Source organism: Lepisosteus oculatus, chromosome 11, assembly GCF_040954835.1.
Source record: "Lepisosteus oculatus isolate fLepOcu1 chromosome 11, fLepOcu1.hap2, whole genome shotgun sequence".
NCBI lineage: Eukaryota > Metazoa > Chordata > Actinopteri > Semionotiformes > Lepisosteidae > Lepisosteus > Lepisosteus oculatus.
In genome coordinates this window covers 4,582,782-4,608,807 of record NC_090706.1, presented here as the reverse complement: position 1 = coordinate 4,608,807, position 26,026 = coordinate 4,582,782, and the positions used below count along the sequence as shown (strand labels likewise).

The 26,026-nt window shown below is 42.7% G+C and overlaps 1 long non-coding RNA gene across 3 annotated transcripts in view; it reads right to left on the bottom strand.

Moving 5' to 3' along the window:
- The window catches only part of LOC107077529 (uncharacterized), a 41,661-nt gene extending 17,556 nt beyond the window's left edge, over positions 1 to 24,105 (bottom strand). The window contains exons 1-5 of one of the 3 annotated variants that reach the window (XR_011191088.1): positions 23,958 to 24,105; positions 17,509 to 17,603; positions 16,479 to 16,606; positions 8,723 to 8,794; positions 6,502 to 6,678 (exon numbers count right to left, since the gene is read on the bottom strand). This is a non-coding gene — a long non-coding RNA (uncharacterized lncRNA). Of the gene's footprint in view, positions 1 to 6,501; positions 6,679 to 8,722; positions 8,795 to 16,478; positions 16,607 to 16,855; positions 16,977 to 17,508; positions 17,604 to 23,957 lie in introns of those variants that run through there. The other 2 variants (XR_011191089.1, XR_011191090.1) reach the window with 2 other exon arrangements.
- Between the last annotated feature and the right edge of the window lie 1,921 nt (positions 24,106 to 26,026).

Below are 26,026 nucleotides of genomic sequence, written 5' to 3'. Positions count from 1 at the left end.
GTTCCAGAACGTGTGCTGTACGCAGGAGGTCAGTGGTTTGGATCCATTTTGAATGGCCAGGCAATGTCTATCTTGGCAGCCTTTAGCCAGTTTTGTACCATGATAAGTGTTCTTCCAGGCCACATTTGTGGACTGATGCAGTCTGGATGCGAACCTGTGATTTTTAGGGCAAAGCCAGACAAGGTATTTTCTGATTGGATCAGCCAGGAATAAATTGAAGTGGTACCAAATGGCAGACTGAGGACAGGTTAAGCTTATGGGTTTATGGTTGTGAGGGACAGGATACCCCCACACCCACCGACAAAGGACAGCCCCCCAGCCCCTGGGGTGACCTGTCACAAGCAGTGTCCTTGACCCACCCCACTCTGTCTGGTTTATCATTACCCAAAACTCTCTCTCTCTCTGCCTGTCCCCAGGCATACTTCTGTACATTTCCTGTTTGCATTTGCTACACTGGCCCTGCCCCCACCCCTTTTCTGTCCCTGCTGAGAAAGAGAGAGAGAGAGGGAAAGACAGAGACTAGCTTTGGAGCATGCCGCTGCTCTTCAACATATACCATCCTGCTGTCCGTGCTGCAACTTCTAAAGGAGATCAGCGGGACAATATCAAAATGTTTTTAAAAACTCAGCACCAGTTAGTTTTGTCTCAATCTATCCTCTGTTCTTTAGAGCCATTTAGACAGTGTAAGTAGCTCCAGAGGCTGAACTGCAGTGTTCAAAATAATAGACTGTAAAAGAAAACAGTGTTTTTGTGTTGTTTGCAAATGCTATGAGCAGTCTAACCAACCATATTAATTTGCTTAGAAGATCTCTAAAGGAACATGTAATTCCAAGGGGTCTCCAAATATGTTTACCATCCAAGCCCAAAGAAAACATTCCAGGTCCCTGCAATCAGATGAACTATAATAAGAACACAAGGAAACGGAAAATGACATTGTACCACGGATACGTACAAAAACATTCTGAGGAAACAAAGTTTTAAAGATGCACTTGACAATTATACATTACCTTACACATGAAGTGAATCTTAAAACTGACTAAAGAAGAGCAAATTTTGCTACAGAACATACAAAAGTGAGATGGCAACAAAATTAAACCAACAAACAAAGAAGGAGCTCTAGTTGCAAAGAGTATAGACCGCTGCATAATAGAAGCCAACAACCTTCCAGTACCTGCTTCTGTGTTAAGCTTTACAACTATATCCATCCACGTCTACAAAATATTGCAATTTTAAACATTTTGTAATATCAGCTAATCAAAGAACCCCTCACTGTTCTGTTTACTCCCTAAAATCTTCAAACCCAGCAATCCTGAGCTAGTGACCAGTTGTCTGGATGATGTTTTAAAACCCATGCTGGAATCGATTACTGCCCAAGGATTCTACGCATTTGCTACATAAATTGGACCATTTAAAAATGTAGAAACCACTGTGAGAATCTCGTTCTTTTTACAAAGGCCAATAAAAGCCATCATACTGCCATTTCCTGCAGTTGTGTTAAGGTGTCAGCAAAGGAACTAATTTGGACCCATCATATTTCTGCCTTTTTCATGGATATGTCAAAAAATATTTATATCAAATTATAATGATAACATATCTAAACTTTACCTTTGGCACATTGTCAAGGTCTTTGCTATCTGTAATAACTTACGTAATGTCTCAAAACATTTTTTTTACAAACAGTAGCAACTTGCTACACAACTTTGGAATACACAGTGAGTATTTCAGAAACAGGACAGAGTCATTTTTAGGTATTTTCATTGCAGCTTTGAGTTCCAGTGTTAACACCACCATCCACTACAAACCTACCGACTCTTATCTACAACACAACTTCACACACTCAAGGATCTCCAGAGACTCAATTGTTTATTCTCTACATATGAGTCTCAGAAGTATTTTTGAAGCGATGGTCAAGATTTTCTTAACAAAGGTGAAGAAATGTGTGGGTGTTTGGAAAATTGTTATTTTTCCACAGGAGATATGTTTTTATGGCTGAATCCAAAGGCATCAATCATAGATGGAATGCTGTATAGAACAGTAAGAAACAACACCATTCCTCGGGTGCTATGAGATTTCTTCTGGGAAGCTTTTAATGGGCACTTTTCAATACAGTATACCTGGTTGCAGCACCTGTCAATATATAAATTACTACACAGAGAACAGAGGTCTTAAATCATCAGTCAACAATCCCCTAGGTACACACCAACAGGACTAGTATACTGCATTGTCTGCAAAAATGCACCTAATAAAACATCAGATAAATTGAAAGATGATTAGCTGACTCCTTTATGGAACACATAGTTTATGATAAATTCAAAATTAATACCGCAGCTTTTCCAGTTTCTTGACACCTCCAAAGCAATAATCACACTGACAAAGATATCACCATCTACGGATTGAATTGGTATTACGGGCCATGGGGTTTTTCTAACAAAATGATCAAAACCCCTTCAAATAGCAGACATTGCAGCCACTACAAATGAAATGTCTGCATCAGTACAACATCATACTCAGAAGTTTTGAGCAACACGCTTTCTGCAGTGAACTGTTCTGAAATAAATAATTTTAAACATCTGACAAGGAACACATTTCAGGGTTATGATTTTAAGGCATGTTTTTAAGAGATGTTTTTAGGGCAGGAATTTGCTATGATTTTGGGAATCGATATCACTTAGATCTTTCCACAGGGAAAGACTTGTATGCACATTTGACAATTATGAATGCATTTCATGTAATGCACTTTATCACAAGTATAACAGGCCATGTCAGTGAGTCACTATTCACTTTGATTTACTTTTTCCATGCTCAGTGGTTTTTGATTTGTTTGTGGAGGAGGTATTTGTAAGACCTTTAAGTTGATTGCATGCTGCAGTTGTGACTCTCAGTCCATGGCTTTGTCTTCCTGCTTATTTTATACAACAGACTAAATATAGCCAGACCTCAGACACCTGACTAGTCCCATTTCCTGTGTGGATGTAGAATTTGTGTCTGTTTCAGCTTCTGTGTATCCAGTGCCCAGTAGTCCTTTCATAAATCTGCTATACTATGCGTGTGAATTGTTCATATTGTAGTGTATTAGAATTGCTCAATTTGCAGCGAGCTCTGATGGGTTAAATAATCTGGTATCCTGTCATTTCAGTTACTTGTGACAATTCTGTCTTATGGTATGTGCTCCAGCTGAGCTCTGAATTACTTATTTGACCTAATGATTATACCAATTACAGCTCTGAAGATATAGGGGATCCAAATGACCTGCTATACATCTTTGTATATTTTTTAAAATCTGTAACCTTTAAGGAATCGAGGATATGATTAAAATTATTGAGAGTTTCAGTATGAAACTCTCCCCCCCCAGCCCGGCCAGATATGATTAAAATTATTGAGAGTTTCAGTATGAAACTCTCCCCCCCAGCCTGGCCAGATCAGAAGATGAATCAGCCGTTTGTCATGGTTTAAGCTGTGTGAGTGAGCCTGGTGCTCGTTTACAGATTTCAAGCAGGTAAATTACATCTAAAATACTTCCCATTGATTCTGTAAGGGTCTCAAAACTTCACACGGGCACAAACAATCCCTAGGATTTCTTGAGTGCTGGTTAAGGGTGGTTGGGGTGTTAGGAATGTCACTGCTGGTGTAGAGATGACACAGAGGAAGAAAGAGCGAGGCTCTGACTATTTTAAGTACTGCCACCAGTGAAACTGCAAAGGAAACAGAGTTGCTTGCAGTTTGGAATTAAATGCTTTTTATCAGGGGGTCTCAAACATGTGGCATCTAAGTGTCATGGCTCCTAAGGCCAAAGGGCTGCTGCTAGATGGGAATTTCACCTACTTGAGTTGGAAAGGTGCCATTTAAATCCATGATCATTTTAAACATAAAGAAGAAGAACCTGCTGTCTGCAAGAGAATTCAAAGCAAGTTCTCTTTTTCCACATGCTAATTAAACAGTAAGAAATCATGCTGCTAGCAGAGTGGACTGTACAACACAAGCTGTATGCTGTGTTGTTGCATTCATTCCTAGGTGCTCTAATTCATTCCATCTACAAACTTGTGCAAAATTAGCTCCTGAAAACTCTGCCTTTGGCCCACAGCCGGTCCTGTTTTTTTCCTAGTGGACCAATTAGAAAGGTGGATAAAACTGTAACCATTGCATCTGACGTTTGACACAGTTATATAGGTTATGGTAGATAAAGGGGAAGCTCTTCAAAGAGACTGGGAGAGCTCACACAAGAGGAAGTAAATGTGATGATGTGGCATATCCCTTATCAATGTTTTCTGTGCTATACTGTATAAATCATAGTCATAAGGAAAGCATGGTAAGTCATACAGAAGTAAACAGCAGGGCCTGATGCACAGTGTTGAATGCCCTGACAAAGCAAAATAGATGAATGGAATGGGCTTGGAGTAACCTTTGGAACAATGTTCTATGCTCCCTTTTCCCTTAAGGGTTATAGGAGTAAGGGACAAGCTACCCAGTCATGTGGTTGAAGCCAGTACCCTCTCTTGTTTCAAGAAACAGCTAGATGAGTTCCTTGGATAAATGAACTACTAACTCTCAGACGGTCTAAATGGGGCTGAATGGCCTCTTCTTGTTTGTTCCCCATTTATTCTTAAATAGAGAAATGCAAGGCAGGCTTGTCCGGGTGAAGATATGGGCAGTCTGCTCGAATACGTTCTCGCCTGTCTCCGTGGGAGTTCTTTATTATGGAAAAACTGCCGCAATCCTCCAGACATGTTTGTAAACACTGGCTGGCATTTCGCAGGGCGGACTGGGAAAAACAAACAAATGACCTGTTTACGCGACGTAGGCAGGTCTAATTGAATCACAGCTGGGAACAACTGTGAGTTCTGCGCGTGCACACATGCTAACTTCCCATCTCTGCGGATTGAATTCGGAAAGTTTCTATAATCCAATTAATAGCTCAACAACTGAACATAACGACTTAACTCCACCAAGGGCGTGTGGCATGCTTCCCCTGGTTGAACACGCAGTCCCTTGTTTTCCAAATTCACTTAGGCAGCAGATGATGCCGATGGCCTCTGACTTTGGCTGGTGGGTATTTCGGAACAGCCTGAATGCAGACACTCAGCAAGCAGAAGCTCAGATTGGAGGCACCCTGTTATGGAATATCAATTGGTTTCATTCACTAATCAAGCAACCCTGGGGCTGTGCTTAATTATATCCTCAAACCCCATCTGAAAGACTCTTTGCAACATCCTACATGAATCCTGTCAGCCTTCTGTCTGTTGTGTGTCCTATTTGTGAAATAATACTGCATTTCATCCCAAATTCCTTCTAACCCTGGGGGGCAATTTAGCACAACGTAACCTGAGAATAAGGTGGGGGCAAGCCCACACAGAAATTAGGAAGAAATTGACATTTGTTTATTTGTCTGATGCCTTGTTCCACTGTCACTGACATTTTCCACAGTCATTCCATTTATATAGCTGGAAATTTTACTGGCACAATTTTGGATGAGAAACTTTGCTCATGGGTACAATGTCCCACCCAGGATGTAAGCCCCCACCCTCTCAGTCATGAGTCCAGAACCTTAACCTGGTAACCACACTGGTACCTCCAACTCTCATCTTAGTGTTGGTGGGCAGTGGGCTTGCTTGCTTTCATTGTAGAAATCTTAAGCTAATATTTGTTCGTTTTTTTCAGTCAAATCTTCCCCACTGTGAATGTAATGATTTGTTTTTTGCTAACCTAGCAACCCTTAGATGAAAGAAAACTTTTCCTGGCATTAAAATCAAAATCTTATATTATACTGTTTTGAAAATGATTCTCATTTCACGGGAGCAGTTAATTCATGTTTTAAGTACCTTATGAAAAATTAACCAATCCATGGGAGCAGAAATCTAGTTTTTGGCTGATGACATGAGAACATTCTAAATTGAAAGGAGAAATAATGCCCCATTTTAATTTTTGTACACCAATTTCAGGGTGCTGTTTTTTCATCAAGGGAACATATTCTCATTTTCAGATGAATCTTAAATTTTGCCTTACCCCATAGGATGAAACATTTTGCTTGAATTATAGTAAAAGAAATTTCTACTTTGTTTTGAACGTGTTATTTTGTTGTAAACGAGCAATAGCAAATAAGGTGGCTGGCTGTCAGACCGTAATGACATAAGGATACATGCAGGCAGAGATTTAAGCATCCAACTTCACCTGTTGGATTATGTTAGCAATTTAGTGACAGGGAATAAAAGAGTTAAAATGAGAGGAGGACAACTGGACTGCTGGGTTTGTTCAGTTTGGGCTATTCAAAAGCGAATCAGTCCTAAATATTGCTAATATATATGTTTATATACCCACTAAGTTAGGTATCACCAGTTGTTTCTGTTGTGACACCAGGAGACCACAGAAAGAGATGAAATACAATAGACTGGTTAAGGGTGGTTGGGGTGTTAGGAATGTCAGAATATTTTTACGCGAATCGGCGACGAAAAAAAAGAAAGAAAATTCAAATAAAGAAGGACATTTCAAATCTGGCGCGGCACTCACCTGTGCTACGCTTTGGGGACTGGTCACAGAGCCTGTAGCACGCCGGTGCTTCTTTATCGTGCGAGATCAGCCTCAATAAACCGAAAACAAGTGCGGAGGGGAGAGGCAAGTCATGAAAAGCTCGGACGGCGGTGACCAATTCGGCGCATATGTATGACAAGAGTGAGTCTTCGATTCCTGCAATTGAAGACAGAGGAGGCTGTGGGATCTGTTCTCTACTCTGTATCTGCTGTATTACTGTTTTCATAATACTTTAAACTACTTGCACGCAGATACTAATACACTTGTGATTGATGTTACTTGTCGGAGGGTCTATGGGGGGTGTTTGGATTATATGTGATTTTAGGTTATACGCGCTATGTCAGGATCCCTAACTACTGCGTAAAACGGGAGTCTGCTGCACAGGAGTGCTTTCTGTTTTCTCACACTGTATTCACATTTTGTTTCTGAGTTGGACGCGATCCTTTGTGTTGAACATCCAGGTCTCCGTTTTCCGTTTTACTACACGTTCATTTGACACCAGGCCTTTGCAGTTTGCAAACCGACTGAAGCCAGAAGGTGTCAGCTGAGCAAGTTGTGATGAGCCGTCAGTACTGGCCCCTTCCAGTTAAGAATGAAAGAACAGATACTAGCGAGTGGAGGCCTTTTAGTGCATCCAGCTGCTACAGTTCCTGGTAGATTGATCTGAGTATCCATCTGCTTCTTGAAAGAAGCCAGGGTATCGGCTTTAACAATGTGGCTGGGTCGCTTATTAATATCAGTTCTCAGTATTTCTAACACTCTGCTGACAGGTCTTGAACTATCATTTACTTTGGTTCTAGTTTGCCTCTGCAATGTTATGATACCCCCGACATCAGAACTACTCAGATTATAATTTATTGATAATCATAAACCATAGTTCCTTGCAGTTTTTAAATCTAGGTCGAATGGCGCCATTCTGGGAGTCCTAATGACTTAGTAAAGTGAGATTGAAGTCTTTAACAGGGGCCCCAGTATTCTTTGCTTGGTCAGACTCAGACTCATGTAAAATACTTTTTCTTGTTTTGATCTTTGTTTATTTTTATGTTTTGAACTTTATTCAGTCTTTCATAATTGGATAGCTTGATTTAAAAAAAAAAGCTGGTCATGCGATATGCATGTAACCGTGAAGTTCAGCAGATTTCTCATGCTGTACCACATGATCAGCATTCAGAGGTGTCTTTCATTGCTGTTGGTACCTCATTTGGGTTGTGGAATGTTTTATGCTCTGTTAAAGCTCATAGTGCACAGCTTCAGTTTATTAGTCATCAACGAATCTTGACGTAGCCCTTGATTTTTAAAAGTTGTTAAAAGGTTTATTAATGGATGAGTTATGTTTTCTTCAGCATTACCTATTTCTTTAGATTTCCTAAGATAATTTGCTATTCATACGTTTCATTTAAGATAACCTACAATTGGGTAAATCTTTATTTTTATATTGCAAAGCCCTGATCGGTGGTGCAGATTTCATTTTAATTTCAGTTTCTAGTTTTGATTTCCTTCTTCATTAGTAAAGCTTTTGAGTCATGAGCGGACCAGGCTGCCCATTCTAGTGGTCTTTTTGTTAGTTGCTCATTCTTCCAAAAACCTGGCTGAGCTGTTCCTTTGAAGGCTCCTGGAGGAACCCTATCTGCAACATTCCTTGCATGTTTGTTCCATAAAACCACACCTCTTTGTTTCAGGAAGTGACTCCCACTCCTTGTTCCGAATCTGCTTGCGCTACATTTCAGTTTTCGCCCTCTGCTCATCTGTGGCGCGAAGTGTGAAGAATAATGTGCCAGCTCTCTGGGAGACTCTGGAACCAATAGTCCTGATTTCTTTTTTGGTACAAGACTAAAAGCGACTCATGTTATCTGAACATTTCCTTTCCTTCAGTTCTGGCGCTGTACTGGATGTATCAACTGGTTTACTTTAAGGTTTAGTTTAATGACCTTTATTTTATATAGCACCTTTCATTATTAAAGTGTGACACTCAAAACTAGATTGTCTAGTTTTTACATTAAACATGATAAAAATGCTCATTCCAGACACACTGTAGACCCTTTTAATTACTTTGTCACATTGTCTGCTTGCAGATGTGGGTGACAACAGATACTGCTTTCTTTGAAAATGTGAGCCCCCTGGTTAATAAAAGAAAAAAGTCCCCTCTAGACACTTAGGAGACTGGCTGTGCTTGTGTTGTGTTGGGGGTGGGGTTACTGACCGGAGGAGCAGGGCTCAGCTCTTCAGTGGCAGAAGGGATTAGTAACCTGATGAACAAAGCATCAAAGGTGATCTGTGGAAGGAGGAATGAGAGAAAGATGCTTTCAAATGAGCAACTGAAGTAACAACAGCTGTTTTGAATAGAATCTGTGCAGAATTCCAAGCCGGAACTTGAACAGAAAACCTACACAAGCATGGAAAGGGAGCCTTTATATAATACGCCGCTTGTCTCCTACCACATCTTGATACATCTTGATATGTGTTACTGGGCCCAGTGGTCTAGATCTATGTGTTTAGATAATCATTCCATTCGAAGAAGCCTCTCAAAGCTCTTTGTCAAAATGATGCCGTCGTGATCCGGTCAGTGTTCCACAAAAGTGAGAACAATTTCAACAGTAACGCAGTGAGAAGATTTTGGTTTGGTAGTTTGCTGTGCTGCCTCATCACAGAGGCCCTGGGTTTGATTCTGTTATGCTTTGCCTTCTGAGCGGAGCTTGCACGTTCTCACTGTATTCAGCTTCTTCCTACCTCCCAAAAGCATTATAAACACATTTAAATAATATGTCTAAATTGTCCCTGTGTGAACTGGTGTCCCATCCAGGGCATAGTGCATAGTACCTGGGCATCTTGTGCCCTGTGCTTCCAGAATAAGCCTTCCTGTGTTTCCATGAACCTCCTTCCAGTATTTCGTCTAAGAACTGATTATTCTTGTCTACTGTTAATTGCAGGAGTAACAGCCATGGACATGACGCACTGCATTTTATCACCTCCCCTTTCTTCTTAAACAATCCCCTTCCTGTCAGTGCTTAGGTGCTAGAGGGCTTCACAACAAGCCCTTTTCTGTGGTTTAGCCTATTGTAGTATGTTTTTGAAACCTGACAATAGCTCACTTCACTGTCCTTTCAAAGCAGTTTTTATTCTTGCAGAGTAACATCTTGTAAAGCTTTTTAAGATGGTCCTCATAGCTCTTTAAGATGTTAATGAATTAATCAATTGACAAAGTAACGTTTTATGGTCATAAAATAAAGCAACAGGCCACTATTTGGCGGGTAATATGAACTGTGCTTCTTTAATGTTCTATTGGTACAGAAGCCTAATTGATTGCTATTGCAGTGAGTGACAAGTCTTTGGCTGATGCAATCAAAATTAAAAATTGCCAGGAGCTTGTTTTTTTTTAACACTAGAACACTTGTTGTAGAACATTGTGTCTTTGTCATGATAAAGCCTTGCAATTGTTATTTCCTCTTGCTGCAGATTTTGTTTTCTTTTACGCTGATTCAGTGTCATAACATTGAATGCTTTGGCCATTTTTAAACCTTGTCTATGCTTGGAATGAAGCCCAGATCCCGGTTCCAGAACACCTAAGAAAGAGACTAAAAAAGGGGGCCAATTTGCACTTTGTTCTTTAAATATTAACTCTCAAAAGGATGAAGGAGCCACTTTGTTTTGTTATAGTTCAAGGAGGTAGCTGAGTCAGCATGCGTAAGCTGCAAAGGAACATGTAAAGGTTTATTCCATGCTGAAAAGAGAAGAAAAGAATCACAATGTTTCGGCTGTGGAGCCTTCTTCGGGTGTGTGTTGTTTTGCTGTCAGATTTGAAAGAAAATACTGTCGGTCTCAAAGTTACCTTTTATTCATTTTTCTCTGGAATAGTGTATGCATTGCAGTGTGGTGCAGTGTAGACTATGCAATGATATCACATTCACTGTGTGTCTCCTACCTTGGATCTTGTTACTCCCATTTCCAGAATTACCTTGTTCCCTTAGTTTTACAATATTTTGCATTACTTATGGGAAACAGTTGGAATTTGTTAATCAGTTAAAAAGAATTAAATTATAGAACACTGGTCCTTGAGGACTGAAGGGTATTTAGATGTTGGTATTTGAATAATCTCTCCTTAGTTTAACAAATCACCGCTTAACCGTGGTCATTAAAGATTAATGATATAATGGAAGTCCATACAAGCTACTGGTCTGGGGTTTTTTGGGGATCAGGGCTGGAGGTTGGCACTGTAATACCCCAGGGTGACCTGAGAGGACTGGGGGGGCGCTGTCCTTCAGTTCTGGGCTGGTGAACTCCTGAAGTGACAATGGAGGTCATTCCTTCATCATCTTGTTAGCATCAGCAGCAGACCTGCCAGCGCCAGTGCTGCTCGCTTTTAGAGGGATGTGTGAAGTTCCCACATGAATAGAGGGGGAGATCTCGACGGAGGAAGGGGAGAAACGGACAACGAAGGAGGGGGGCGCGAGGTGGGCTCCGCATGCTGGGACTGAGGAACTGGAAGGACAGAGAAAGCGGCGAGATAGGAAGGGAGGGGAAGATGGCTCATGCAGGGGGAAGGGAGATAACAAAAGGGAGCGCGGGTGCAGACGGAGATATTGATAGCACCCTCTCTGTCTCTCCCCTCCCCCTCGCACCCAGCACAAACCAGCACTGCGGATACAGTATGTGGCAAGGCACAGGCAGCAGTGTAGCGTGCCTGCTGGGCGCTCACTGACTGGTGCACACACACACACGGTCCCTGGCCAAGGGGAACACACTGTCGGCATGCCCTGCTAAGAAACACACCACCCAGTCCAGACTCATACACACAAATGCATGTGCATGGACCATTCTTGCACGTTCACAGTAACATTACCCTGGCACCCATGCCGATCCACTACCTGCTCTGTTCATCAAACATTAGCCATCTGCCAGGAAAAAGGAGGAGGAGGAGGAGGGGCGGGGTGGCGAGGGGACGGACAAAGTCTGCCTTCTCATTGTATCTTTTTTTTTCCAAAAACAAAGGATCTGTTTAGCTGACACAGGGCCTGGAGCAGCTGAGCGAGGCAAGGAGGAGTTCTTACAGATTCTGGTCACTGAAACACAGACAGTGAGGGAGAAATGAAGAGAGAGGCAGCCTTCCTCCCTTTATCAGAAGGCACCCATTAAAAGACGCACTGTCTGGTAATTGGAGCAGCTGCCAGGCAGATTGTAAGGGCCTGAACAGGAAGCCAGACCCAGATGCTTAGCAACCACTGGGCTGGCATTGGCAACAGGCATGGTTGGTGACGAGTAATTCGTCAGTGGTGCTGCCATTGTTGATATAGCAAATGGCCAGGTCCCTTGTCTACATAACAAAGTGAGCATGCAGTTTTCTCTCATTCAGAAATACACGTGGACAGATAGTAGGTGTGATATTAGATATTGCTGGTTTCGGGACACGGATACTAACAATGACAGAACCTCCCAATGAGAGCACTAAGTGATTACTGCTTGGCAAGGGTGTGCACTCCACTCTCCTTGTTCCCAGTATCTGTTTTCATAAGCCACTGCGGGGAAAGAAATGTCTATTTAAATGACTTGAGCTGATCTTAATGGTGGACAACAGGGTTCATTTGGAAAACTTTGGAAAGCTGGATGGTGGATTCAGGACAGAGAAGCACTACATCATATCTTGATTTTGACTTTAAGGAGTTATTATTGGTTGCAGCTAGTCTCTTGTACTTACATTCTCAAAATTAACAAACATTGACATTGCATATTTGCTCTGAGAGAGCCTTAACACAATAAATTTATTTGATAAATGTTGATAAGAAAGTTTAAAGACAAAGAAAACTAATGCTGTTTCTGCACGCTATTCTACAATGATACCTAACTGCTAGAAACTGGAAATGTCTAACTTATACATTCCCTGTTTAACTGTATTTAATGAGTGGTGAGCAAGCAGAAATAAACAGTAAAACATTTTGCCAATAAGTGTTTTTATGCAAAAGCAGATTTTAGTTGGGGACATTAATTTGCTTTTAATTAACTTTTTTCATTGCTTTACATATCTTCATTAATAAAGTGTGAACTAGGATATTCCCTGCAACTATAAATCATTGTTTTAATTATGCGCCAACACTTTATTGTGCTTCCCTGCAATTTATCATACATAAACCTTTTTGTTGCTTTTCTGTTTATTTTAGCATTCACTACCTGAAATTGTGCATGCTTGCAGCACATTTGGCATTTTAGTTATGACATTTTCAATATCTTTTTTTTTAAAAAGCTTGCACCTGAAAATTGTCTGCAGTTGAATCTATACAGTATATCCGCTGTGCTTGGTAGCAGTGCAATCTTGTCGGTAAACTGCCAGCTGTGATCTGGTTATTCTTCTCTTTGAGCACAAATTGCCCTCGCTTTGCATGGCAATCTTGAAGAACCAGGTGGTTCATGTCAAAATCTTTACTGCAAAGATAAGAGAAGAGAACCCTAAACAGGGCGCCGAGCGTGTTCACCACTTCCTCGCAGGCTGGAAAAGAAAGACAAAAAGCAGGGGAAATGCTGTTCCTGTAAAGGAGGGACAGGAGTAATGGAGATATAAAGAGATGGGGATCTGTTGTGAGTCCTTGATGAATGGAGAGGATGGCTTCATTGTGGCCAGCGTGTGAGGCTGAGGGGAGTGCTGGGCAGTTCTCTGGTTGTGACGCTCCCAGTGCTTTCTCACAGCTCTCCAGCCCCTGCCCCACTGCGAGCAGAGCACCCTGGTGAAGGGAACCCCAGACGGGCTCTCCGCACACAGGCGGGCACGGAGGGGAAATGTCCACTGATTTAAGAACACAAGAAAGAGAGGATAATGATAATGAATAAATCCTTACACATATATAGTGCTTTTTTCTGGACACTCCACTCAAAGCGCTTTACAGGTAATGGGGTCTCCCCTCCACCACCACCAATGTGCAGCCCCACCTGGATGATGCAACAGCTGTCAGAGTGCACCAGTCCGCTCCCCACACACCAGCCCTCAGGGGGGAGGAGAGCAGAGCGATGAAGCCAGTTCAGAGATGGAGATTATTAGGAGGCCATGAGTGGTAAAGGCCAGGGGGAAATTTGGCCAGGACTCTGGGGTCAGTGTAACACCCCTACTCTTTTCGAGAAACGCCCTGGTATATGTAATGACCACAGAGAGTCAGGACCTCGGTTTTATGTCTCATCCGAAGGACGACGCCTGTTTACAGTCTAGTGTCCCCGTCACTATACCGGGGCATTAGGACCCACACAGACCGCAGGGTGAGCGCCCCCTGCTGGCCCCACTAACACCTCTTCCAGCAGCAACCTTAGTTTTTCCCAGAAGATCTGCCATCCAGGTACTGAGCTCCAGTGGGCTGCCAGTTGCTCGCTGCAGGGTGCTAAAGCTGCTGGCTAACAGTGCGAGTCCTCGACGAGAGTGAACGAGAGTGAAAACGAGTGAACGAGAGTGAAAAGAGTTGCCAGGGAGGGAGGTTAGAGAAATAGCTCCCAGCGGAGGGGAGGTGACACTCTGGCAGTCGAGAAGGACAAGTGGACGTCAGTGTTATGGAAATGACGGTGGGAATGACTTCTGTTTATTTGTTTTCCACAAAACGCAATGTTGGTTTCAGTGAGTGAATCCCATCTTTTGAGCGCAGGGTGAGAGCGCTCCGTGTTGCCTGTTGCCCACTGCTGCCAGCCCAGTACTGCGCGGAGTCACCCTGAACTGTCAGAGCCACGTCTTGATAAGGTCACTGGCCTCATTCCCATGGTGATCATTGTTTTTTTTTTCTTTTGGTTGGGTTGCAGTTGGCTTAGGGTTGGCCATACAGCAACAGCAGCATCAAACCTTGAAACCAAAGCCAAAACAACAGCAGAGATATCCGATGACGGCATGACTCAAACTGGAACGCCAGCTGATTGGTGTTGAGCAAAACATCCCGTTGTTACAGTGCAAAGAATCAGTGCCAGTTTACCATCACTAGACTTGCAGAAGTCCTTGTACAGCTGTTGTTTTATTTCTTTTCCCTTTCGTGCAACACTTATTTCTTTCCTCTGTGCGCTTCCCAGACATCGAGTGTGAGAACTCCGAGGGCCTGTGCTTGCAGGAATTGTTTTCTACATTGGCAGGCACATAAGTTGACTGATAGAAATGACAGAAATCAGACAGAGCACACAGGACATGAAACCATGAAGCACAGGACTCAGTCTGCAGCTGCTGCTGCTGTGCTGTTTGTGTGAATGGCCGTTGGTGTCTGTTTAGGAGCCACTCATAATGACTGTTCGATTCTTTCGGAGTGGTACAGTAGTTTCTGGGCAGGCGTTACAGTGGACTGATGTGATTAACAATGAAAAACTGAAAGGCTTTGTTTTGAGTAATCAGAGCTCCAGGGGAGGAAGTGAAAGCAACTGCTTTCACCTGGTGAGAGAGGAAAGGAATGTTTCACACGCTGCCATTTGTTCAGATTTTTTGTTTTCCCATCGACTCTAAAACCCTTCGCTTGGTTGTGTCATTGAAATAAACCTAACCCTTCAACACACAACCTCACACCAGCCAAGCTCAATCATGTCCATCATGTCCTGACGTTCTACCTGTCTGGTATGACAGCAAGGTCACACCGACAGCGGTTGACCTTCAGCTATGAAAATCTCTGATGGCATGAATAAACAAACAAGGCACTGAAGTGAGTATACCCACATGGTTTGCAGCACATAACAATGTCTGGTGTTAGCTTAGAGAACTTTGTAACATGAGCTAACAGGCCTAGAAGCAGCTTCACTGTGTGAGCTATTTGAAGTTCATAACAAAGGTTCGAAAAAGCCCCAAATACCTACCAATCCCATGCTTTAGAGTCTGAACCACTGTTTCCTAGCACTTACATGCAAACGCCCCTCCACCATCCCCACTCCCCATCAGCAGTTTAAGAGGGGGGAGTCCAGTCAGTCAGGCAGCCATCCCCCAAAACAGGGAGATGAAAGGAAAAAAATAATCAGAAGAGGCTTCTCTGCAAATCTGTATTTTCTGAACTGTTACTTAAGTCATACACTTTCCTTCACTCTTCATTCATTCTTGTTGGGGCCATAAAAAATAATTTATACATGGCTCCTCACTCCATCAGATGAATTTCTGGACAGCCCTTAAGGCACTACTAGTGGTAATCTGTTCTTACGTAACACTGTTCAATAAGAGCTGACCTTGTGTCTGAAGGGCCTTTCTGCTTGTTGGTCTGCTGCACAGCGTCCCTGTGGGAGAGGGGACCACGGGTGGCGTCGGGCTAGCTAAAGGAGCAGTCCCTCTGCCTGCCTGGTGTCCATTCACAAACCACACTGGATCGTCTGGAGAAGGGTTTGAATGGCCCATTGAGCTGCCCCCCGATCAGTGGCTGTGTATTGTGGAGGACAGCTGGGGCTCTTGTTTACTCCTCCACTTGGGACAAATGGCCCGGCTGCCTGCAGATAGGGTTTCCATGATCCCTGGAGAAGAGCTATTGACGGGAGGCACAAAGAGGTCTAACTCGGGGAATTCCGTCTGTGTGGTCTGTTTCTCTCATGTTTTCTTCCGTCACCCCCGTTCAACAGTGCCGCCGAGTCCTCTTGCGATAATGTCTTGTAGTTTTTGGAAAGATGCTGGATCTGCTGTTTTGTGGTCTTGATTTATGTGAAAGACACATACTTTGCAATAGGTGGCTTTGGGACAAATTTAAGATAAAGGAGGTTGGAGCAGTGCTTTCACTGAGCAACTACTACCAGTGTATAAGCACGTTGCTCAGATTGTGGAATCCTCCTCTCCAGCACTCAGATCTCTACCCCACTTAAGTTAGGACCCTCCCAGTATAAGTACACACATTCACTATTTTAAGACTCGTAATGTGTAATTTGAAGTTGTATGCAGCACAACGTATGGAGTACTTGTAATAAAATACTTGAATTTGTATAAACACCCCGTCTCTCCTCATCCTTAAAGGGGCTGGGCTTGTTTTCAGAAGCAGTCCTGGGTTTTTTACCTCGTAAGACCTGGCATGTCTGGCCTCCACCCCATCCCCCTCTGCCCCCAGTGCAGACCATGATCCTCACAATAGGCCCTCAGCTCGGGGCTGCAGTACCAGACGTCTGCAGCCTTACTGCATGTGCTCTGAGAGAGAGAGAGAGAGAAAGAGAAATACATGCTTTCCTTTACAAAAACTGTGGCAAAAATTAATTTCAATCCGTGTGTCCACATTATGAGTGCAAGCATTTATAGAGCACAGTAAAAACCTAAAGAAAGGAATGGGCTGTAATATTACCCAGTATAGTGCCTCTATTTTCAATGTTTCATGAAGGTGTACAATATTCATAACTATACATACACATCATGTTGAAGTACTTCCAGGAAGACCCTTACTTTATATTAAATGTCAACATGTTCCATACTTGCTCCAAAGCTAACTCCTTTTTCCCCCTTCCCTTATTCTAATTCTTCCTTATTGCTCCAGTTCTTGGCATCTTTTCCCATACTCCCACCTCTTCCCAGCGTGCAGTGTGATTGGTGTGCTGTGGCTCTGGAGCGTGATGGGTTTGCACTCTGCAGCAGAAGGGGAGTGGATTGAAGTGGCCAAACAGGGGGGGATTAGAGCTATTTAAAGCGCTGTATGTCTTTCCCTTCAGGCTCCAGCTCCAAATATAACTCTCTGAGCAACTGACGCCCAGATAGTCCAGGCCTCTTGGCTCGATCCACTTATATAATCTTTAAAGGAGCAGCTTCCATCACCTGCCTTCGCCTCTTGCTGCGTTTCTGCTCATAGAAATTGTGACCCATTGTGGGGACGTCTCGATCACCAAGTCTGCGTGAGAAAACCTTGTGTGTATCTGACACTCTCACGTCTTACAACAGCTTCACTCTGATCGACTTTCATTTAATACAAAAGCACATGTATCAAACGTGCTGATTCCCATAGAGCTGGGTGATCACAAGTATTTCAGTTCAATTGTTTAGGGGAAATAATAATAATAATAATAATAATAATAATAATAATAATAATAATAATAATTGCTTACACTTATATAGCGCTGCTTATTTCTGGACACTCCACTCAAAGCACTTTACAGGTAATGGGGACTCCCCTCCACCACCACCAATGTGCAGCATCCACCTGGATGATAATAATAATATTCCCTTAATAATCCACCAGATATTCATTTATATTAATATTCAACATATCATATTAGAAGTAGAGCTTTGAATTAAATGCATGCATGACTCTATATACTGCAGGTATTCTGGCTAGTAATGGAACAGTAGCCTGTGTGCAAACCTAGTGATTCAGTGACCTTCTTCAGGCCTTGTAACTGGAATAGTTTATCAACACAACAGATAACAACATGAAAAGGAGTGACAAAGGGTACTGTACATGCAGAAGGACACAGAGTTAGGTAAGAAGTAAACATTAGAAAAAAGATCATGATCTGTCTTTTCCAAGTGCAGGCAATGAAAGATCTATTTATATACTCTATACTGCATGGATCTTACAAGGAACTCCTTTCAGGGCTATAGTGCCTTTGAACAGAAATAAATAGCTATGAATTATGGGAATAATAATTAATCCATCCATTTTCAGAAACTGCAGGGTTTAAAACAGAGGTGTTCTATGAAAGACACATATTTACTGTATGCTTTAATGGTCAAAGTTAGCTATGCCTTATTGATGAACCCAGATAAACTAAGCAGCTGCCTGTAGCTGATAACTTTGGCTTTACATACACAAAAGGAGAACGAGAAGTCTATTTAAACAGTTCTGTTTCCTTGAGTGGTGAAACAACCGGAGCTTATTAATACTCATCCTTATTCTTCATAGAACCTATCTGTTTTTCTATCAATCTATGAGTCTGTCTGCGAGTGGATACAGCACAAACAATGGGATAGCTTCATTATTTGGAGCATGTCAGATGGTTTCTTGGGACAAGGCATTGTTTCTCCTGCACAAAAATCGCATCGAGTTTCGGACTGTTCGCTTCCCCGCTTTGCATTGTGATGCATTGTCCCGGTACAGCTGTAGTGGAAGAAATAGTTAAACAAGGTCTTTTGTGAGTCAGCTGTCTGCCTGGCATTGTCATTCCAATGACTGTCAGGCCGTAGTGGAACAGGCTCCAGTGCTTTGGGATGCTAATGCTCTGCTGCTGTCCCCAGGGTCCTGGATCCTGCATTCCAGCCCTGGGAAGGAGACTGATGGAAAGAAAGCTGGACTGGCTGAAGTGTGCCAGGCGGCAGTGGATTATGGTAATAGCCCACTGTGAAAGGGAACCCGGCAACCATTGTCTTCCCCATTCAGAAATCGAGCTCCAGCCCTTGAAATGGAATACTACGTGCTGGTGGAATGGTTCGAAATTGTCATGGGAGCTGAAACAAACACATCTATATTAGTGTTGTAAAAAAATTAGTGCCCTTTTAAAATGAAATCTAAGGACCCCCACCCCCCTTAAAAGCATCACAATATCCCATCTGAATCAAGCTCCTTCATGGATGCAGATCAGTGGGCAGAACACTGACGACACTCTGTGCCAGCCTATCAGGCCCCTAACTGCTGACTGGTCATGGGAAAGCCTCATGCGGCTCTCTGTAACAAGGCCCATGTGAACAAAGAGCGCACCATATCACATCTGGACCATGTGAAAAGAAAACGCACCAGGGCCAAAAAGCGAGGAAAAGTTTGTAATTCCGATTCACTCAGACCGGAGAGAGAATTTAATCAGGCTACATTTCATCTAATCTGTATTGGGTTTGTTCGTGGCGCCGACTGTAACTTCCACTGTCCTTTGGACAAATTCAGTCATTCTCTGTGCCAGTAGACAGAAGCACAGACCTTTGATGTAACATCTCCAATACAAACCAGCCCCTCCTACAGCACGCAACGGTGCTGGTTTGGAATTTTGTTTTCGGAGATGAGATACAGATTATAACCCACTGGTCTATCATCACTACTTCCTAACTTACTGCTTACTCTTTCCTATACTTTCTGTATTTACTGCAAGACCCACCCAATGTCCCACAAATTCATTCCTGACTGGCCAGGACCAATCTGGATTAATCTCGTAAATTCTGAGCAACATATGTTGGTACCATATGTGAGAGAGGAAAACAGTAAAGGCTAGTGGATATAGCAGATCTAGCAGGGAGTCTTGGAGGATTGCACTGTGCAGCTGACAAGGCAGGTAGCAGTCAGCACTAATGTTTCAAATCTTGAAAACTGAGAAGGAGGGAATGTGATGTCATAGTGAGCTGTTGCCTAATTGTTTCTTCACCGGTTGATTGTTTTGCGCGTGACATGAACTGATAATGTCTTTTAAGGAGGCTTTAAACACCCTTCAGAAGCAGAAACTGCTTGTGCTTATAAAAGAGGAGATACTGTGGTGGTGCAGCAGCAGCAACACCATAAGCAGATGCTAATGGGGACAGAAAGAAACGGCCCGTGTTCTTACTGGGAGTATTGCACAGAGGTGAAACAGTTTGTTCTGAAGGCTGAAGGGAATGTCCTTGTGCTTCTTAGAACAACAGAAATGCGGCACGAAGCACAGCTCCCAGCCCCCTCCACTTGTGCTGAGACTGTCCTGCTGCGAGAGCACATTCCCCACATTCCATCTCCGCCGATTGAGCAACGAGCAGCCCAGGGCACGGAGACCGAAACAAAGGGCCTGGGAAACTGCTCTTCTCTCCAGATCGCTGCTGCAGCCCTGGCCTGTCACAGCAGTTTGCCCTCTGTGCCCCCAACACTCTCTGACCCCCCCGTCTGATGAGAAACCCCCATTGAACTCGGCTGCCCACCAAAACAAGTAAGAGTCTCTCGGTGCCTGATGGGCAGCTGTGTGGAGCAGGGAATTGTAACCGGAGTGTTGTGGGTTCACATCCCATGTGTGACACTGCTGTGGTACCCTGCAGCAGATTGCTTCAGTAAAACACCCAGCTGCAGAAAGCTATCAAACACTACACTGGATTCAGCCAAATTAAATCAGTGACGAATGTGATGGGGATCTCTGGGTGTGGCCTGAACTTTCAATACTGAGCCTCAGATTGCCAACCACTGTTGGACCAATAGTAAGGGTCAGTGGATCTGTTGTGGGGTACTTGGTCTGCTTGTAGTATGAATACCAGTATTAAGCAAGGCTGGCACAGTGACTTTAACGGGTTTGAGGAGTCGAATGGCATGCTTGCATTGTCATTTGCATTTTCCACTTCGGAATTAATGGTAGCTGCATGCTGACTTTATACCTTGCATACAGGGTGGAAAAAGTGTTTGCCTTGCAGTGAACAGAGTGAGGCTGAGGCAAGCAGAAAGGAAGAAAGTGTGCGAAAGACAAAACAGCCAGAGAGATTTCATCTCAGATTTGAAACTTTGTGTCAGCAGCACAGACGAGATGTGCAATAACGAAAAAATGCAGATGCACTGCTCAAGCGTTTTACATGTTTCAAAATCTTTCCTTCAGAATGGAGGCTGGCCTGTTCCTCCCTGCCCCCCCTGGTTCATGATGGACCCAGAGCCATGAGCACAGCAGATTTCTGTTAAGAGGACATGTGGACAGCTCAGTGTTCTCACCTAGTTTCCCTTGTCTAACCCTGGAGAGGGTCATCATCGCATTACCAGCTTGAATGGTGCCATCCATGAGCAATGTCCACTTTGTGTCCAGGAACCAAAAGAGACTGAGGTGTTGTCCATGGCTCCTAGCTGGCTCTTACCCAACTGCTCCCACTATCAATTATTAATTCCTCAGACCTTTTTTAAAAACACTATTTAAATGACAGACTGCCCTGTCTTGACCACCACTAGAAGACACAACTATTCTACTATTCTATACTATATACTGACTTTACTCTGCCTTTTTGTCCAGATTCTTCAGTTAAGTATTGGGATAATTTCCTGGATGGTATTTTAAAAACAACTAATAACAATCAGATGAAACAGGTTAAGATCCTAGGCGCTGGTAAATGATTCAAGTGAGAAGTATAGAATCAGACCAAGGTTTCCCCAGACTGGTTAGGAGAAATATGTGATTCTTGTTATCCTTCCTAGAAGTTCAGCCTTGCCTTCTGATTTCCTGGTAATGGGACGCAGTCCAGTGTGGTGTTGTGTTGTGTAAACAGTTTGTTACATCGTGTTCTGGGAGTCTCTCGGAGTGTACAGCCATCAATCCTGTCAAGTCAGAATATCCCCTTTTTATGAGCTGGGGGAGCTGCCCCTTTGCAAAATAGTCATCCCCCCCCACGACTACCACCATTACAAAAAAGGAAAGTAGAACACTGTCATCTCAGCAAAGAGTGCCCGTCCTCAATTTTGCATTTCTTCTGCTTAATTCACAGCGTTACATAAAAGACAATTATACAACAGAGTCACTGTGCTTCTCAATCAGAGAACTGTCACAAGGGCGCTTCAAGTACGGGGGGGGATATGGAGCACAGAGAGAAACAATAACGTCTCTTCTCCATACTGTGCCATCCTAGTGGCTATTCCGAAATGCTGTGTAGCTATTTTCCATGTTTTTTTAAGTAAACTGTTTTTTTTAATTGTACACACAGAGAAATAATCATGGTTACTTTTTCCCCTTTTTAATGTGATGTGAACTCTGATTCACTAAGGATAAAGCTGTTACTGAGAATGGATTCTAGGTAAGACTGATGAAAGTCTTCTAGAAATCTCCTCACAAATGTTGTTTTTATAACCTAAACTTAATTTTAGTTGTTATGATTAATTTGTTTATTTTTTTACTTTTGCAAAATACTTCCTGCCATCCCATAGCTTTACAGATCTCACTGCATCTATAGTGCCTGCACTCCTGTCACATAGAGCGTTTATCAGTATGAACAATATGTAGCGCAGAATGCCACAGCATGTTGATTATTCACTGAATATCTTCTTACAAGCCAGGTCACATCTGTATCACAACTGTATCAACAAGATTAAGGAGTGCAAGTCAATCTGCCCTTTCTTGCTGCACTATTTGAATAGACAAAGAAGAGATTAATTCCAGGATAATTTGTCTACCTTCTCATGAACTTTTATGATTTGGTGAGAGATCCACCAACAATGCGTGGTTCAGAGCTCTAATCAGCAGAATGAGTTCAGACCCTATTTAGGCTCTTGCTTGTGAGCATCCTGGGATGCCTGAAGTTTCTTTCTTTCCAGAAGAAAATGTGTCCAATATTCATTTCGACAAACTGTTTCAGCCCGGCCAGAATCCAGCCTTCACATTCTGAGAGAACAGGCACCTTCATATTGGATGCAAGCATGATGATGAGAGGATAAATTGTGGTTTGTGGAAAACCATGAAATGCTGGATATTGCTTTTTGAAGGAAAACTTTCTACATATACATTTACACATAAAGTGAAAAGGTTAAGTCAGGTCAGTAGACCATCGATAATGTTGGTTGGAAATGTATGGGATGGGTGTGTATCACATTCTCATTCAAATCCTTTGCAGTGATCTTCAAACTGGAATGATAACCACATTAGTCTGTGTCAATACCGTGTGAAAGCTTTACTGTACATCCAACAGGTGTTGTGAGTGTACTAAGCTATTTATGTATAAAAACTGTCACCCCATCTTAATCTTCATACACACAACCCTTAAGAGACAGCATGAAAATCTTGCACATTTTATTAAAAAACGATAATGCAGTCCTCACATCAGCTGGTGTCAATAAACAGAGATGTTCCTCACTCACGTTCGGTTGAACGCAATATTCCAAACGAGACCTTAGCAGTGCATTAGAAAACTTGACCATAACTTCCCTCGATTTAAATTTCCACACTTTTTGTTGTGTATCCAAGCATTCTGTTTGATCGTTTGTATCTTCCCCCGCATTGTCTTGAACAGGACATAGAAGGATCTATGGAAACCCCAAGAGACCTTTCATGCAAAGTTTCCTGCAGCTCAGATTCAGTCACATGATACTGTGTACAGCCTGTGCTCACTGTGCACTCATCAGTGTTAGATTTTGTCTGCCAGGTATCAATCATTTTGTTACTCCTTGACCACAATCTCTGTTTGTCACTCTGCCTATGTTTTATATGATGTATAAATGTAACTAGTTTGCGAACTATCAAATGTATGTTAATTATCACACTATAATGGTTGATATGGATCGAAGATGAGAACAGAGCCTAGAATGGATCCCTGCAGTGCCAGATTGCTTGAATCAGGCTGTCATCCCTTAAGATGATGTGCTGGTTCTTGCTTGGTAACCAGTTCTTGATGCATGTGCACAAATTACCTTGGATTCCAATGGCTTTTAATTTGGATTATTAAAAGCCACCAGGAATTCTAAATATATCAGAGACTGGTAATAATAAACAGTGCCATTGAGGTTGTGAGTTAGCAACTCAACAGGTCAAAGGAAAGGCAGAGTTAACTAGGCTGCCTTGAGTTCATGTTTGTTCAAGAGGAAGGGAAGGATGATTTCTAATAGCAACTACCCAGATAAGGAAATTCAGGGTACTGAACTACAGTAAGGACTTACCATAGACTCGGTCTGCAATCTCCAGGTCATAGAGCTCTCGCCTTGTGCTGGACACGCAGTTCTCTTTCAAAGGAATACACTGTAAGCAGCCGGCTACTGCCCGGGCAGGCCAGTCCCACATTCCAAGCAACATGTGATGAGGAATTGCGCCTCATTTAAGTCAATTACTCCTCTGTCTGTAGCCTGACAGCTCCAGTCACGTGCTGAGAGTCCCACTAGGGGGTGACTCAATTAATAAGGCACAACTGGCACGCTGATGGGGTCGTTACTGTTTTTTCTAATTATTAAAAAATCCTTCTCTTGCACCTTTATTTCAGTTGTGTTGTAACAGGAGGTAAAGTACTTTGAGGCGGAGTGGCTGAGAAATTATTGAGAAAGATAATCATGGAAAAAATGGAAGGTTCTTTTGAGGAAAATGAATTTGTTACTTTATTCTGTTGGATATGTGGAGAATGTCTTCATAGTCCCAATACTACAGCAAGCCACCAGTAGGAAATGTATCTTGAGCTGGAAAAACCCCAGAATAACTCTGTGCATTCTGTCTTTATCTCAAGGATAGGGTGGAAATTCCCTGAACCTTATTTTGTAGCTTTAGAAAGTGAAAACAAAGAAAATTGCCTTTACACTAGGGCATACAAGGTAACTTTCTGAACACTTAGCGTCAGTCTGTGGATGGGCAGAAGAAAGTAAGTCAGTTCTATAAAATGTGTAAGGGCTGCAGAATCCTATTCCCTTCCCTCCTTAAGTCAGGTCTAGCTAGAAACAAAAAAAACAATGTTTTTGACAAAACCTTTTTAAAGGTTTCGGTATCAATTTTTGCTGACTCAAAAACCAGACCATTATCTTAAAGACTCAGAGCCGTTGGTAAGCAGCGTCGCGTGATCTGTATCAGTGTTTAACGGCTCAGACACTTCCTTCCTCTCCAGTAAAAACTTCATTTCCAAGGGGATGAATAAAGTATTTTGAATTGAACTGAACTGAACCGAACTGAATTGAATTGAAAGGTAGAAGTTCTGTTTTGCTCGTAGCCTGTTGTCATCTCTTTTCTCCTCCTGGGTGCCAGTTTTGGGTTCCCCTGACTGTATCACCTAAACAGCCCGTGAATGTGTCACCTTCCCCCACCACCTGCTCTTCCTGTGGGGCTGTTCCCCTGCAACGCTGGTTCCGACATGTGTTTGTACCGTTTGAGTTGAGTTCGGTTCTCGGTAGCTGGAAATCTTCAACCTTTTTTGGAGTTGATATTAATAAGAATAAAAGAAAAAAAATCCCGTTGAGCAAGATCGCACCTCAGTTAACAATTCCATTAAGTACAAATGTGCCCAGCTGGAATGAAAGGACACAAACATCAGGGTCAAGCATAGCCCTTCTTGTATGGAGGGTACCAAAATACACACAAGCCGCATCACATCCAACCTAAGCTAGAATTGCTTGATGTTCAGGGAAATTGCAAGCTCTGAAGGGTTGAATAATGCAATGCAATACACTCACACGGATATAGAAATGTTTATACAGGGCATCCCAGGGTACCTCAAAGAAAAAGCTTCTGTGAAAGCATTAATTCGTCATTTTATCCAGGTCAAGTGTAAGCTGCAGAATACCTTTTGAAGATGTGGTTTAGAACAAACGTTCAGCAGTCCCAGACTGGGGATTGCACTCACAGTGCAATGGTCTGGACTTGGACCTCTTGCGCCAGATTCATGATCTCAAGGAATGGCTTGTCGTTGTTTCACTTGCTGCGTGTGCTGTTCCAGTGTTTGGTTCCCATGATCTTCATGTTCCTTGCTCCTTAAAGCTTGGCCCTCCCAGGACTGACCCGGTAGCACCTCGATTAGCTCTGTCCTAACATCTTGACAAGCTCAGGCTCCAAGATGTTAAATCCTGCTGATGTCAAGTGGAGCTCTCACTGAACCTATAGTACTGATTTCTGGAAAAGAGAACCGGAAAAGTGAGGTGCATTTCTGTCATCGAGACGTGGTAACAGCTCATTGTCTCAGTTCCTGAGGTTTTCTTTTTTCAGCATGTGTGCGAACTTAATAGTTACTGAGAGACAGAGAGTTTAGAAGTTGTTT